This window comes from Podarcis vaucheri (assembly GCF_965113315.1).
Source record: "Podarcis vaucheri genome assembly, chromosome: 10".
In the NCBI taxonomy this organism is placed as follows: Eukaryota; Metazoa; Chordata; class Lepidosauria; order Squamata; family Lacertidae; genus Podarcis; species Podarcis vaucheri.
The window spans coordinates 4777716-4794860 of record NC_138748.1 but is presented as its reverse complement, the minus strand read 5'-3'; the positions used below and the strand labels follow the sequence as shown (position 1 = coordinate 4794860).

Sequence of the window (17145 nt, the reverse complement as noted above, 5' to 3'; positions counted from 1 at the left end):
ACCTAATACGTTGGGTTTTATTAAGCCTGGAAAGAGCAGATAACATTTCTGGTACTAAACAGCAAAGCTATAAATAGAGTGGGCGATTCTATCTCTAAAGAAAGAAAATTACAGAAGAGTTCCCATCTGATGAAACAGTGTGCACTAGTGCCTTATATTATACGAAGGGTATAATGATGTCACCCACCACCAGCTCACCATGTTGCACTGCTCCCCTTCTCCACCCTGCTAGACACAAAGCACTGCCACCCTTTCCTCTCCTGTCCCCCTGGTGATGTTCTAGGACTGGCAGATGCCACAATGGCTGGGTAATGTAATGGATAGCCTGCTGGGACGCTGATCCAAGATCCAGATTCAATTATCTGGTAAGCTCACTGAGTGTTCTTAGGCAAGCCATTATGTCAAAATAACTTAACATTGTTGTTTGTAAGTGTAAAATCCAGGTCAAGGGGAGGAAATCCATGTATGACACCTCAGACTTTGGAAGAAGGGTGAAATAATATTATTCAGTTCATTTGTATACCACCCTTCATATGAAAACCACGGAGTCGTTTACAATACTAAAACAATAAAACAAATAAAATTACAGATACATATAGCAATAAGGTGTGTTGCATTTTTCAACTGTCACATTCCAAAAATGAGGGGTGCTAAAAAGTTACAATGAGCCCAAAAGCATTTTGGCACCCAGTACAGATCACAGAGAATTGGTGTGATGTGGCTTCACTGTGGCACCTGGAATTCTCTCTGCAGTATTTTGCACCAGCGACGTCTTCCGAACCACTATCAAGGGTAGCCTCGTGAAGAGCACATTACGGTAGTCCAACCTTGAGGTTACAAGAGCATGGATCACAACTGGCAAGCTGTCCCAGTCTAGGAGAGGGAAATGTGCCTCCAGTACAGTCATACCTCGGGATAAATGTGCTTCAAGTTAAGTATTTTCGGGTTGCGCTCTGCGGCGACCGGGAAGTAACGGAGCACGTTACTTCTGGGTTTCGCTGCGCGCACATGCGCAGACGGTCAAAATGACATCATGCGCAGAAGCGGCAAAACACGACCCCCGCATGCGGGTTGCGTTCATTTCAGGATGCGAACAGGGCTCCGGAACGGATCCCGTTCGCATCCCGAGGTACCACTGTATCAGTGTTGGATCATGGATGACCTCCAAGCTATGCAAGTGCTCTTTTAAGGGATATGCAACTTCATCTAGAACAAACCATTCCATAGACACAGGAACTGCTCACTAAAGTGATGTCAAATGTAATGAATAGATCACCTGCCATGCCTTTGCCCAGTAGCTAACATCTGTGGCTGGAACAAAGAGAACAACGGCTGTGATGCTGCCCTCACATTCCAGGAGACCAGCCCAAGCCCTGCTACAGCAAATGCAGAGAGCACATAGACTATAGGCATAAGATAGAGACTTAGGTTCTCTTTCTGGCATCTCTATGGGCAGCTCTAGTAAAGGCCAAATGTTCATAGAATCATAGAATCATAGAGTTGGAAGAGACCACAAGGGCCATCGAGTCCAACCCCCTGCTAAGCAGGAAACACCATCAGAGCACTCCTGACATATGGTTGTCAAGCCTCTTTCAAGTATCTCTGTTGAGATACTTGAAAGTGTCAACAGTCCACTAATCTGATCCTATATAAGTGAGGTTATTGCACTCCCCGTTTCCCTAAAAAACCCTGAAATTCTGCACCCAGGTAACACAAATTCTGCACCAAAAGGTTGGATTCTGCAACTTGTATAAATTAAGCAAATCGTTTCCTTTCTTTTACTTAATTTATGTTGCAAACATACTATTAATTCTGGTTTTGCTGGTGGTGGAGGGCACCAAAGCCACCTATGGAAGAATTCTTCTATTCATTTTCAAATACAGTTAACTTTGCAACCCTAAAGGCAGAAGCTTGCCTTCTCAAAATGGAACAGAGTTTTTTGGGGAGATTGAACTTCACATTTAGGCAGTGGTAGATGCCACCCTTTGGGGGGGCATCCCCACAGCAAAAAATAAAATAAAATAAATAATAAAATGCTGCGGATGCATCAGGGGGTCTACAGGGTAGCACGACACCAAAGACATGTCTTTTGCTACCGCTCTACCCTGCCAAACACCTGATTCACCCAGCAGCAAAAAAACAAAACAAAAACAAAACGCCAAATTCCTGCTGGGTGAATCGGGGTTCTGGAGGGTAGCACAGCAGCAAGAGAGACAGGTCTTTTTGCTGCCTCTGTGCCTGGCAGACCAGGTGACTGCAGCCAGGCAGTTGGAGCTGCTAGGCCCCAAGGGGGGAGCCTGCACATCGTCATCCAGTTGCAAAAGGCCAGTTGCCAGTCGCAAAATGTGACTGACACCCAGCTAATTTGAAACATGGCACACTAATAACAAAAAATATTTTCTGTTCTGGAAAATATAGACTCTTTGCCAAAGTTTTTCATTCAGCCCTGAATTCCAACAGAAGCCTGTCCATCAAGGAGATTATTACTGAAGCTGGGAAAGTATACAGAATGATGTGGGAATAGCCACAAAGCATAATGTAACAGCAGTATTTATGTACTCTAAACAGCCCATTATCAAACAGCTAAACCTATAATGCGTAGGTAGGGAGGAGCAGGGTTGGATTTCGAAAAAGAAAAGGCAATGGTAGGAACTCAAGGCAAGCTGTAAGTACCAAAAGCTTGGTGTGAAGAACAGAGACCTGAAGAGGAGCAAATTCTGTGCTTTCTAAAGAGAGTCCAGCATTGCAAAGTATACTACAGATAATTATGTTCAATTCAGCATTATATTCTGCTATAAAAGGTGGAGGGATTTACTCAGAACAAGATTACAGCTTTATGTCCCTTTCATTTTGACAGAAATCTCAATCCCTAATCTTAAAAGTTTTCTATTGTAAATCAGTAAGACAAAAGCGTTCAAAGTTCAGTTAAAAGTATTTAGAAGGGACAAATCATCTCAGAGTACCGTAGTTAATGTTTTAACGCTGGAGAGAACCTCATGGGATTTACTTCAGAGCAGGCATATATAAGATTCTACAGCAAATTGTGAGAATCTAGAATGTGTTTTTACAATTTTCAATTTGAAAAACCTGCAGTCACCAGTATAATTAGATAAAATCCTAAAATTAGAGCCAGAAATGCACCAAAATAAAGATAACTCTCCTGGACACAAGCATTCCTATTTTTAAAAAAGAATGGCACGCAAATGTTTTGGAAATTTAAAGTAATTCTGTTTTGCTCTGAGGACTGGCCAGAATGATGGCTCCAAAACTAAAAGCAGACACAGTCACCTAACTCAATTGGGCCCAAATAACAGAAGTCAAGAACAGTCTCTGGAAACATAAGAAAACATGCCACCACTATTCATAGTACAAGAATGAACTAGTAGATTGTCTTGTCAGCTGATTCAGTGGTTTTAAACCAGGGTGCCATGGCACCGTGAGGGTGCTGTGGGAAACACTGGCCTCTGTCCCTCCTTCCTCCCCTCCCTCCTCTGATGCCCTCTTGTGTCTCTGCCTCCCACAGGCTTATGCAGCTGCTTGTGGCAACAGCCCTGGCTACAAGCTCCCCAGGCAAATTGTGTCTCTGGGGCTGGCCAGGCGGTGCTGGTTGCCAGGAGCTGAGGTGGCCTCAGAGTAAGCAAGCAAGTGGTCAAGGGAGCCCAGCCTGCTAGTCTGCCAGCCTTTGCTGTTGGGAATGGACAGACAAGTCTCAGGCCCCTGTGGGACGCGGGTGGCGCTGTGGTCTAAACCACTGAGCCTCTTGGACTTGCAGATCAGAAGGTAGGCAGTTTGAATCCCCACGGGGAGGTTGCTCTGTCCCAGCTCCTGCCAACCTAGTAGTTCGAAAGCACACCAGTGCAAGTAGATAAATAGGTATCACTGCGGTGGGAAGGTAAAAGGTGTTTTCATGTGCTCTGGTTTCCGTCATGCTGGCCACATGACCCGGAAAGCTGTCTGTGGACAAACGGCTCCCTTGGCCTGAAAGCGAAATGAAAGGGGTATGTAAGTATGTTTACATACCAGTTTAAGGCTTTTCCTTCAAAAAATTACAGTGTAGTCAGGGATCAGACAATTTCCAGCACTTTCCTGAGATTTCAGGAGAGAACAACAACTATTCAAACTGTTGAAATCCACTCAGGAAGTAGCATGCTCTGGGGCCAATACCAGCTTGCTATATTTAGGAGCAATGGCTGGATACCATTCTTAATAAATTTTTAACACATTGGCAGTAGGGAGAAAGAGATTGCTTCAAGAGACTCAAACATTTCAGGATAGCATCCTCCTTCCAGAAGTAACAGCATGGCTGCACGTTACACTGACTATGCTATAGCTCTGCTTGTTCAGAATCCTGAATACCTCTCCTCACAATATGCAAAGGAAGCTGGAGAAGTTGCCACTCTCCCCAATATGTTGCTTTTTAAGGGAAGTGCATGGAAAAATTATGAGCAGAGAAAGGCAGTCAGCAGCTCCGCCTTCAACATTTATGATTCCCTTTCCTTCTAGTTTCCTCTGCCTGTTAGCAAGGGAGCCATGAAATTATACAGCCAGAGTTTTCATTTGGAGAGTGAAATGTGGAGGCAGCTGCTAATGAGTGAGATAAGGCCAATGTCTGGACAGCTGGGAGAATGGAAAACTGGTTTGACTAACAAGAGGTGAGTTTCCTCCAAAGTGAAAAGCAGGATATATCTGAACAATCACAGCTTACCGGTAATCTTTAGTCTTCCAGGCTGCTTAATCACTAAAAGGGCTAAAAGAGAACTTGTGGAGAAATAATACTTTAGACAATGCTTTTTAAAAAATTTTTAAAAAAACAACCAGCGTGAGAGCAAAGATTTAAATTTTAAAAAATGCAAAGGTAAAATGATATAAACTTCATGGCAATGACTGAACTGAATCATGGCCTTGTATAGTCTTCCCCAATCTGGTGCCTTCAATATGTTCTTGTCTATAACTTCCATCAGCCACAGCCGTATCACTTCAGACTGTTGCAGTAGCGGTGAGATATTGGGGGGGGGGGGAGAAAAAACACTTTTAAAATCAAATACTCCCCAAATACTCCTCTTCTCCCTGAATACCGTACTGTTTTTTTTATTTGCAGGGAGTTTTTCATATTGCAGAGCACTCCAAAATAAAATGTTCCCCAATCTATAGTTCAAAGTGGTGCAGAACCTTGGACACGTCACAGTCTCTCAGAGTGTAGCCCCTTACCTAACCAACCTAAGGCCAGAGCTCTTATTATGTAATAAAAATAATTATTTGAAGACTAAAACAAGCTAGCCTTGTTATATACTTGGCAGGAGCATGATATACGACAATAAATGTTAACTCAGTCACAATAATCTACCAGCACTCCACTAACATATTAGTGAGTCTCTCACAATACAGAATCAATGTTATAGTCCAGCAAACACTAGTTTGCAGCTGCCTTAGATACAGTTTTACTTTAGACTTCAGTGGTGGAATGAACAAGTCTTACATGGGCTCTTGAGCACCAGATTTTCAAGGAACAACTTGGCATCTGGACCTGTTTACACCATCATGTTACAAAATTTTAACTGAGGATTATTATCCAAAAATAATAAACAAAGCTTGGCTTTGTTTGTGGGCAGAGACTCTAGCATTTTTTTCGAGTCACATCCTCTGCCCATCATTTCAGATTACTGTGTCATGGTTATGAATGGTAAACACTACCTAACTAATGTTTATACAGTCAGTTTGTCAGCGTTAAAAAAAGTGTTGCCGATTCATCCACTCTTTATCATAGAATCATAGAATCTTTTGCTTCAGTTTAGCCTCACACCATTGTTATGTGAAATGCCAATGGCTGGGGTGTGTTAAGTGATTGTAACCCAGGGATATGCATTATGTAAATAAACCCTCCAAGTTGTCCTCACATTTTGTGTGTGTTGCGTCTCATACACTGAAGGCACACTGGTTCTTCCTAGATAATTATTAGCTTTTAAAGGACTGAACTTAGTTGATACGTTATGGAGTTTTTTTTTAAGCAGATCTACTCTTGTAGAACTGACCCTTGTATCTCTGTACCTTCTATCCTACCCTGGTACTACACTGAGTTAAAATATACAGTGGTACCTTGGATTACGAACTTAATCCATTCCAGAAGTCTGTTCTTAAACCAAGGTGTGCTTTCCCAGAGCAGTGGGAACTCAATTTACAAATGGAACACACTCAACAGGAAGAGAAACATGTTCTTATTCCAAGGCAAAGTTCATAAACCAAAACACCTGCTTCTGGGTTTGCAGCGTTCTTAATTCAAGTTGTTCATAAACTAAGCTGCTCTTAAACAAAGGTTCCACTGTACTTTAAATGAAAAGGACAAGATAAAAATATTTAAAATAAAATATCAGAAGGTACTATTTTCCTTTTAAAAGCCACCAGCCAGTCAGTCTTTGTGTAAATCAAAAAGAAACTTGCAAAAGAGAAATGCAGAGGTCCCCTTATTGTTCTTCTTTGACAAAGTAAACATTACATACTCAGAGCACTATCATGGGCAGAAGAGAATGGCGGATGAAATCCAACTGTGTGCAGGTGCAGCAACTGTACATGAGCAGTGAGCCATAACAAGAGTGGTATGAGTCTACGTCTGACTTCATCTCATAAGTGAGGTGGTTTGCTGACAACATTATCAATACCCTTGAATACAAGGAAACTGCACCCAAGCAACAAGTTCAGTTGTTCCAGACAGAGGCTTCGTCATCTATCCAAGACAAATATGGAATTTTTTCGGAACAGCCTACTAGTGCGCAGTATCTTGGCTGTTTTATGTTTTATGACTAAAGGGCAGGAAAAAAGTCCCTTAAAATAACCTCTCCAGTAAATAGCCAGTCCTGCTTTTGCTGCCAAAAGAAACTGAAAGCCCATGGGAATAATAATAACCAAGAGAAGTTTGCATAGTCTGAGTGAGAGGGAACAGAATAAAGTTAGGAAGGGCCATGGAAGAAAAAAACAACCACAGAACTTGGTCATTAAAGTCCTAAATTGCTAGACTTCCTGCAAATGACTTGTGGGTATAGACTCTGAATTAAATACCAGAAAACACTTCTTAAGAGTGAAAGACCAAAGCTCAGTGACAGAACACAAGCTTTGTATGGAAAAGATCCCAAGTTCAAACCCTGCTGTATTCTGCAGTACCATTGTCAGTCAGTACAGAGACAGTATTGAGCTAGAGAGACCAATAGCCGGAGTATAAGCCAATTTCTTATACTGTATTCTAAACTGCTGAACCAAGAAGCCACTCCATATGTTGGATCAGCTTGCCATCAGCTATTACATAATCAACAACCATACCATCACCATTGTGTCTGGGGAGGAAAAGAAAGACTGTGTGTGTTAATAACCTGGTCATTTGCAAAGTTGAGGACAAAATGGCTCAGAAATCATTTAAATAAACACTTGTAAGTAGTGATCCTGTCCAAAATAATGCAAGATGAATAAGGCAAAATGGAAAGACAGCAGGGCTTCATAAGTAGCAGTATAGTTTGGGCAAGAGAGGGAGTTAAGATTATTATCCAAGAAAGATTCTGCAAAGGAATATAACTTTGAAAGAGCAATTTTTACAAGGGCTAGTATCCACAAGAGAGGGGCCGGGGGGGGGCATGCCTTAGTGCAGAGCCAAATGGAGGCTTGATTTCAAGTCTGCAGCACCCTCGGGAATAAAATCGCCTTGAACAACTGCAGAAACGTTCTTCTTCACCTTTCTCAGCACACCTCCTGAAAGGTAACGCTGCAGGGCTTGCGAGGCCCGAAAAGTAAATTATCAAGGCTTGGCTAGCAGGAAGCTATAGTTCCTGATTTCCCAGCGCTCTCAGAAGATGCCTGTGAGGGGGAAAATGGCTCCTGGGGCCTGCAAGCAGAAAGGCGGGAATCCACCTGGCAGCTTAAATAATGAAAAGGACCCAGAAGAGTTTATTCATAAAATAAGAAAGGCTTTTGCAAGAGACTGGGCAGCTGCTTTGCATTCATTTGAAAGCAAGATTGATATGTTATCTAATAAAATAGCTGATGTACCACAAACAGCAAATCAGGCCCTTAATACCATCTGAAGCACCCAAACAGAGCTGCAAGCACTTAAAAGGGCAAGTGAAGATTTAGATTTCAAATTTGCTGCCCAATTGGATAGGGAGGAAAAGGGGGTGGGGTTAAACTATGTGGGATTCCGGAAAAAGAGGAGGGGGAGATATGATTGCTTTTAAGTTGGCTAGATAGTTTGAAGATAGAACCCCCGTCACCCTCCATGACACTGAAAGGGCACAAGAACAAGATACTCAGAGGCACCAAGAGATATTGTTGTCTGTTTTGAATGGTACCAAACTAAAACTCTGGTTTTTAATGCCCTACACAACTATCCAGAACTTAAATACAACTCATTCAAGGTAGATGTGTTTCCAAATTTGGGCCAGGAAACTTTGGGTCAGCGGAGATCATTCAGGTGTTATACGGCTGCACTGCAGGGATTTCCTACCGATGGGGGTTCCCATTTAAGTTGTTGGTGCAAGTCAATGGCAAATACATTGCTACCTCCGATGAACAGCAGGTGGAAAATATTCTCCATGAACTTAAAATTGCAATCCCCAAAGTGGCTGCAAGGGGTGGAGCTAACCCCCTTCCTCTTCCTCATAGTTCACACAGAAAGAGAAAAAGATAAGCTCTGCAGCAGAGTCTCTTCATTCGTACCATGGCTCTTAGGCCTTCATACAGCATAAACTCTTGGCTAGGAGTTGTTCAAATTAAACCAAACAGTTAGCTATCAGGCTTCTTATGACTAACTCCTGAGGGAGAGGGTGTGGGGCAGAAACCGCCTCAGCCCCCCTTCTGTTCCTTAGTATGCTAAGGTAATGCTCTCTACAGCTTCCCCTATCCCAGCCACAGATAGCTGGATGCAACTTGAACAGTTTGCTATGTTAAAAGTTGAATTTCTCTCTTGTTCTTCTCTCCCATTGAGAGTTTTTTGCGCAGTGCAATCAACCCTCAAGCACACTGCTATGTTCTTACTTCCTCATTCAACATCTTGTATAAGCACCATTTGTTCTCAACTATGGTTACAGTGCTACCCATTGTAGAAGAATTTCATTAAATGCTAAAGGTTTAGGCAATTTTGATACAAGAGAGGCACCAAAAGAAATACAGCAAAACTTCTACACTGATTTTAAAGGGCAAATGGTTAGGTGACCAAACCTATGTCCCAGGATCTTCCTCAGTAAGGGGTGTGGTCATATTGATTACAAAAAAATGCCATAAGGAGAGTTATCAATATAATTCATAAGGCCGTTTCTCTAACTTCCCTACCACTTTAATTTCTTTAGATGCCTTCAGGGCATTTGATTGCATTGAATGGAATTATCTTTAAAAGCTTTTATTAAGCATGGGGTTTGGAAATAGATTTCAGCACTTGACTGAACAAATCTACTCTGAATCTGCTGCTTGTATCACTATCAATGGTTGTGACTCTGTCCACTTTAAGATTAATCAGGGGACCAAACAAGGATGCCCTCTGTGGCGATTGAGGCCCTAGCCTCCAATCTCAGATCCCACCCTGAGATTGAAGGAATCCAAATTCAAGGGGCAGAATATAAGCTAAACCTTTTCATTGATGACTTACTGCTTATGCTACAAAATCCTAAAAAAGCCCTCCCAAATCTGCAAGAAACCCTTAACAGGTTTTCAGAGGTAGAAGGATTGAAAATTAACTACAGCAAATCTATAATACTACCCATCATTTCATCAACATCTGAGCATTAATGGTTGCACTCTCATTCTGGTTTTAAAGTCGTGCATGGAGGATTTAGAAATTTAGGGGTGGTCATAACTATGGAGCCAAATCAGCTCCATCATAGGAACTTTGGACATCTCTGTAGGAAAATCAAAGCGGTCCTGGAAGCACCTAAACGTAAGCTGGCTAGATTGTATAGCAGCCATAAAGATGTCCATCCTCCCCAAATTCCTGTTCTTGTTTCAGACTTTACCTGTACTTATCCCCCCTTCCCATTTGGCTCACTAGCAACATCTACATAATAATTTTATTACTGGAGAAAGGAGAAGCAGGGTGACATTGTTAAACTTTATATCGTCCCAGGACTAATGGAGGTCTCAGGCTCCCATGTCTTAGGCTATACTTATGAGGCTTTTCAATAAAAGCAAATGGTACACATTATTAATGGCTCAGTCTCAGTTCCCTAGGTTAGAAATGAACTGGTACCCTTCAAGCCTTGCCCTGTCTTAAAACCCCCAGCATGCACCGCAAAAACAGAAAATCCATTTTTACAATTAGCATTTAAAGTGTGGTTCAGGTGGCAAACTCACTTGGCCCCTCTGTTGTCACCCTTAATGCCCATTCTGGACCATACAGCTTTCTGTTTTAATGACAAATACCTCCAGTATCGATGTTGGGAACAAAATGGAACATATAGGATCAAAAATATTCTGCCTAATGGCCATCCTATCTCAATAACTTATTTAAAGGAAAAACTAAAATATACCCCACACAACTGTCTCCAACTAACTCAGGTCCACTCTTTTGCCTTTGCATCACTCCCTGACTCTATGAATCACTTTGCCTTAATGCAACCTCAACTCACAAGGGCATGGCTTCCAATATATACAGAAATTTACTTAGCATAGAATCAGCCTCTTCTCAGGGGCTACGATTAGTATGGGAGAGTGATCTGGATCTCTGGATAGAGGAACAAGTATGGGAGGCCCCACTTAGAACAATTTCTGTAAGAATACAGGAAGCCACACTGAATAGTATTAAGATGACATTGGACTCCACTCCGCCTATCCAGAATTGGCAAGGGGTGCTCTAATTTATGCTATCGGGGTTGTGGTCACATTGGAACACTGCTTCATATGTTGTGGGATTGCTGCATAGTTCAGAGATTCTGGACCCAAATGTTTGAAACTATCTCCACCACCACCTCTTGGGTACTGTCCCCAGCCCTGGCGTTCCTATCCTTGGAGCCTGGTACCAACTCACCCATCATGCACATGTTTATGCTACCTGCTGCACCCAGAATGTCAGTGGCTTCCCACTGGAAATCCAACCCACCTCCTTACCGAGAAGAGGGGCTAGCAAAACTATGGGACACAGCACTGTCAGAACATCTGACAAACAAACAAAGAGTCTTTAATGGTTCATCAAAAATAACCACTTTTATTCGACTTGGTATAAGTTTTTCTCCTATGTTAACTCACCCACACAGCCCACTAAACCCCCTGCTCCACATACAATATGTGGAAAGGCCTTATCGAGAACTAATTTGACTCACCTTTTTCTTCTTATATGTGATAAATGTATGCAGCATTGCATTCTCAGTTGTCTTCCAGTTTCCCCCTCCCCTCTGTATTCTCATTTTATTTTTCTATTTGTATTTTTACATTCATTATTCTTACTGCATTTGTATGTGCTTATGTCAATAACCATTCTGTATGAAAAATGATGTTGTTGATGATGATGATGATGATAATGATGTTTATTATTGAATAAAGGGGGGCGGGGACCGACAAGCCAGCCTGGGAAACTGCAGACTCTCCATATTCCATGGTTTTACCAGGTGTTCTTTGGGTCCTAAGCAGTTTCAAGCATGGCTTCCAGAAAAATCTAGTTCTGGACATTCTGGTGGTGATGAGATGCTTGTAATTCAAGACTCCATCGTCCATTCTCCCATCCTAAGCTACTGATTGCTTCTATTGTAAAGCAAAGGTTGCTGACAATGTTGTATACTCCTAGACCTTGTTCTGCAATTGACGCTGACAGATCTCAGTCTTTGGCCAGGTGTAATGACAAACTACCCTATCAAAGTACGAGAGCAAAATGGCAGAAGGCCCTTGCCTAGGAAGTGATGAGCTGGTGAAACCATCAATGAACCACACTGAAACTCTCACTTCAGCACAAATCTTCAGTTGAACACATCTGGAGGCAGGTACTGAGGATATGAGGCTGAAGCAAAATAAAGAAACTCTAATTCAGAAAATCATTTTCTGCTTTGAGTACAAACATATTCAAAGAAAGAGCTGTAATCTGTTTTCACAGGAAATCTATGCTAGACCTGCTCTCTGCCACAACACACCCATACAAAAAGGAAGAAGGGCCTTTTGGTTGCAGACACTTGATAGAGAGGTTGGTTGGCATTTGGTAACCAGCAGAGAACATGCAGGGATGAACACCTAATTTCCACCAATAAATTCAAGATACTTCACACACGATAACTTCCTACTCAAACATCCATTGCCATAGTGGAACACACACATATGGCTGAAAAGCTCTAATCTTCCATGGTTGCCCAATGTACATCTGCATTTTTAAAATGTGGCACAGTGCATGGAGAACTCAACTACCTTTTACACTGGAATGTTGTGCCTGTAACTTCCACATTATTATTGTAAAAGAAGGTCTGCTTCTTCGCCCACTTACCCTGGGTCATGGCATGGGGGAGTTTTATTTCATAAGCTCCCAGGGGTGGGGTCCTGCTGGGGTTATAAGGTAGGATAATAATTGAAGAATAATAAATAACCCAGCTACACTTCCATCAATTGTCAACTGGCTCCTTAAACACAATTCCAGATACATATTCCCAATGGCTTTTAAGTGATCTGAAGCTTTATGTCCTGAAATAAAAGTTTTGCTTACATTCATGATAATAAAGTCACTAGCTTCTTTTATAGCAGTGCCAACCAGGCTGCCAACTTCAATCATTTTCCTTTCAATTATTGAATTTATAACCTTTGACAATGCAATAGGGCTCGGAGATGTCAGCTTTTCAACATCACAATGTATTGCCAGGCAAACACCGTGATCTGGCAGTACATTGTGACATTCAAATCCCTGCTTGGAAGAGTGTGTTCCTGTAAGCCACTTTACACTTAAGCCGGTTGGATTCCCTGGAGAGATCTGGATGCAACGGTATCCCAAACCTCCTTTGCATGTTTGCTGTGAAGTGAGCACAGTGGGCTTTCACTCCCAAGTAAAAACGCCGGATTTGCAGCCTTTAATGCACAACTGCAGTCTGCTAGTTTGAAGAGGACAGGATTGCAGTGTGCATGAAAAAAGAAGAGTTTGCAAGGCCAGATGATGGTGAGGAAAGAGGGTGTCACAGGACTTGGGAATCTGGTAGAAGCAGTGGAGGGGACGGGAGAGGCAGAATCTCCACCCACCCCAGGTGGGCTAGACATGATGGCCCAGCGCGTCACCACCAGGCAGAGTAAGGCCTGACCTGGGGGCAGAAGCGCTGGCAAGAAGGGGAGAGGCAGTGGCAGCATCTCTCCGCTGGGCTCTGCCAGGCTGAGCACTCCCAGGTCAGGCTTGCCACAGGGTGGAAGCGATGGAGGGGAGAGGCAGCGGCAGTGGCAGTATCCCTTTCCCGCTGTCCCTCTCTCCAGCTAGGCTGCTGCGTGTGCCCATCCACCCCAGGTGGCAGAAGGGTCAAGTATGCCACTGAACTCAACACATGCTGTGTCCTTTGGTGCAGCTTGGTAATTTCACACTTGGACTTAATGGTCTTATAGAGCAGCCCCTTTAGATGGGAATTGCTTTAATCTTTGTGCTGTTACAGCAAGGATGGGGGGACAGTTTGCCAACCCCAGTTATATATATATATAAAATATATATATATATACTCTGAGCATGTGATGCATTTTATTTTAAAGTCGCTTAAAATCATGTTAGCATGATGACTCCAAGTTTGCCTTTGCAAAACACATTTACTTAGGATTAAGCTTCAGTTTGTTATAAGAAAAGGGTAATATACCGTATTTTTTGCACCATAACACTCACTTTTTTCCTCCTAGAAAGTAAGGGGAAATATCTGTGCGTGTTATGGAGGGAATGCCTGCGGGTGGCGGGTGGGATCTGCTGCAGTCGTGAGCAGAGGATCCATGGTTCCCCTTCCTTCCCTCCTCCATGGTTACAAAGCATGGATCCACAAGGATCCTCAGGATTTTTGCATTGGGCTACTCCAAACTCACTGTCAGTTCACATGTTTGTGGCCACAGCATGAACCACAAAAATCATATATCCACTATTTCGTTTAGAATAATTTTTTTTTTTGTTTTCCTCCTCTAAAAACTACGTGCGTGTTATGGTCTGGTGCGTGTTATAGAGCGAAAAATACGCTATTCCTTAAAGTAAACAATAATAGAGTGAGTACCTGAAACCATTATAACACGCTTTTCAAAATAAGGAAGAAAGTATGCTGTGATGACCAAAATCAGTCCCGGTGGGTCATACCCGTGCCAGCATAAGCACTGATCTGGGCTTGTTCACTGCCACACTCTGGGTGGCCATTTGGGAGGGAGCTGGGCTGCAGCATCTGTTCTAACTGCATTCAGTCAATCTAGATGCCGTATCATCTCTACTAGTGACTATAACAAATAAGTGCATGTTCAGCCTGATTCTTGAATGCCTTAAAATAAATGTACTCATTTATTAGCCGTTAGGGTCCAGCTATTTTTTGATGGACATTTATAAAACCCTATGTGCTTTTGAGATGAAAGAGCGTCTCTATTAATTACTTCTACTAATCTCAGCAAAATAAACTGCCTGACGTTGAGGACTGTAACCTTGCACCTGGTATGCATTTGTTACAATGTTAGCTATTTTTAGCCTTACAGTATTTCTGTGGTGTAGGGATAACAGCGCTTCCTTATTTCAGTTGGGTCGTTGAACTTTCTATGAGTTCACCACCATTTGGATTTAGTATTCATTGAATTCCAGGTCAAGCATGGAGGCAGGGAGATTGGCACAATTCTACTAGCAAAAGGTTTTAAAAGGCCACCTGCTAGGAGGAATGTTGATAAAATGATTGGATTTAGCAGAGATGACAAAGTTAATGTATTTAATCACAGAAAAATAATTACTGACATTTATTAAGGGTTGGAAACTTCTTATGGACTTTTTGCATGAAAGAGAAAATGAACTAGTATCTGAATTTAAAGAATAAAAAAAATGGCTTACAGAAAACAGAATAGTTGGATGGAAATGAGTGAATGCTATATTTAGTGGAAAGAGGGAAATGAAGTTATTTTTCTCTCTCCCTTTTCTCCCCCCCCTTCTTCTTTTTTCTCTTGTTCTTTATCAGATTATAATTTTAAAGTATTTGTTTTATTCTGATGTATTATAAAAAGATACGTTGTTTTAGGGAATGAACTTTTGTAGATCTTTGGGTAAGTATAAATATTTTCTTTAAAATAGGCCACCTGCAATTGGTCGATGGGACACTAATGAAAGGTTGAGATGAGAATGAGAGTTTGTAACACAGGTAGAGCATGTCTATAATGCATCTACCAACAGAAAGCCTGCAATTTAGAGTATTTATGCTGCAACAGTAGTTTCAAACACAGGGATATATTGCTTCAAACACAGGAATATATGTTTCAAGCAGTACAGTACAAAGCAAGCAGCTGTTCCTGTTTTGAGGCAAGAAGATTCTGTCTGGGTACAGGAAGGGAGATTGGTTTAAACAGTACCAAAATGGTATAATAAATAAATAAATAAATTTTGTAACCCACCTATCTGATGGGGTTGCCCCAGCCACTCTGGGCAGCTTTCATTACACAAAAACATAATAAAATGTCAAACGTAAAAAACTTCCCGATACAAAGCTGCCTTCAGATGTCTTCTAAAAGTTTTGTACAGTGGTACCTTGGGTTAAGTACTTAATTCGTTCCGGAGGTCCGTTCTTAACCTGAAACTGTTCTTAACCTGAAGCACCACTTTAGCTAATGGGGCCTCCCACTGCCGCTGCACCGCTGATGCATGATTTCTGTTCTCATCCTAAAGCAAAGTTCTTAACCTGAAGCACTATTTCTGGCTTAGCGGAGTCTGTAACCTGAAGCGTATGTAACCCGAGGTACCATTGTACAGAGGAAAGAAGTCTACTAATTTCCTCTGTAAGCCCTCCACACTGTTTAATTCTCCAACATACAGTGGTTCAGTTCCAAAGAGCCACATCTCCACACAACTTCCACATACGCTGTGGGGGGGGGGGTCTCTAGGTTCCAATCATTTATGCATAAAGTTTACTGAGGAACAATCAAATAAAAATAAGTTCAAACAGACACATACAATCACCTCAGTTCTAGGGCCCACCCACAAAGGCTGAGATTGCTACTTACCTATACAGCATTTTTAACATATAAAGTGCATTATACAATATACCATATTTTTGCACCATAACACTCACTTTTTTCCTCCTAGAAAGTAAGGGGAAATGTCTCTGCATGTTATGGAGCGAATGCCTATGGGTGGCAAGGGGGGGGGGGGAATCTGCTGCAGTCGTGAGCAGAGGATCCATGGTTCCCCTTCCTTCCCTCCTCCGTGGCTCGCTTTAAAACAGGAAGCGGGAGAGGAGCTGCTTACACAGGTGTAAGCGGCTCCTGTCTGGTTGGCTGTTTTAAAGCAACTGTGCTCTGTGTCCCTCTCTCCTCCCCACTCAGCTCGCTAAACAGCAGCAAAGCTTTTCAGCTCTCTAAGCCGGGGAGGTGGGAGAGAAGCAGAGCCTGCTTGCTTTAAAGGAGCAAAGCGGGAGAGGAGAGGAGAGGAGCCTTCTCCCCTTATACCCCTCTTCTTCATTATTAGCAGCATCCTTCTCCACCCACCCCACGCGTGCTCCTTGTCCCCTTAAACCCCTCTTCTGCATTATTAGCAGCATCCTTCTCCACCCACCCCACGTGTGCTCCTTGTCCCTTGAGTGCTTTTCCTTCCCTCCCCACTTAAAACGTGGTTAAAAAGCACAGATCCACATGGATCCTCAGGATTTTTGCACTGGGCTACCCCAAACCCACCGTCAGATCACATGTCTGTGGCCACAGCATGAACCACAAAAATCATACATCCCATGTTTCGTTTAGAATATTTTTTCCCCTTGTTTTCCTCCTCTATAAACTACGTGCGTGTTATGGTCAGGTGTTATAGAGCGGAAAAATACGGTATTTGTTTTTGGTAGTGACAGCTCTGCCAGAATCACAGAACTGGAAGGGACCAACAGGATCATCTAGTCCAACCCCCTGCAATACAGGAATCTTTTGCCCAACGTGGGACTTGAACCCATAACCCTGAGATTAAGACTTTCACTCTCTATTTTATTTCCATTTTACTCAAACTAAGGTCTCAGCACAATGATGCATCTACTA

At 42.4% G+C, this 17145-nt stretch overlaps 1 protein-coding gene across 2 annotated transcripts in view; it reads right to left on the bottom strand.

Annotated features, from left to right (window-relative positions):
- The window catches only part of STK38L (serine/threonine kinase 38 like), a 502631-nt gene that overhangs the window by 28115 nt on the left and 457371 nt on the right, over window positions 1–17145 (bottom strand). The window contains exon 1 of one of the 2 annotated variants that reach the window (XM_082240134.1): window positions 728–819. The exons of the other annotated variant lie outside the window; for it this stretch is intronic. The gene's annotated coding sequence lies outside the window, so the exon portion shown is untranslated. Of the gene's footprint in view, window positions 1–727; window positions 820–17145 lie in introns of those variants that run through there. 2 annotated transcript variants of the gene reach the window in all.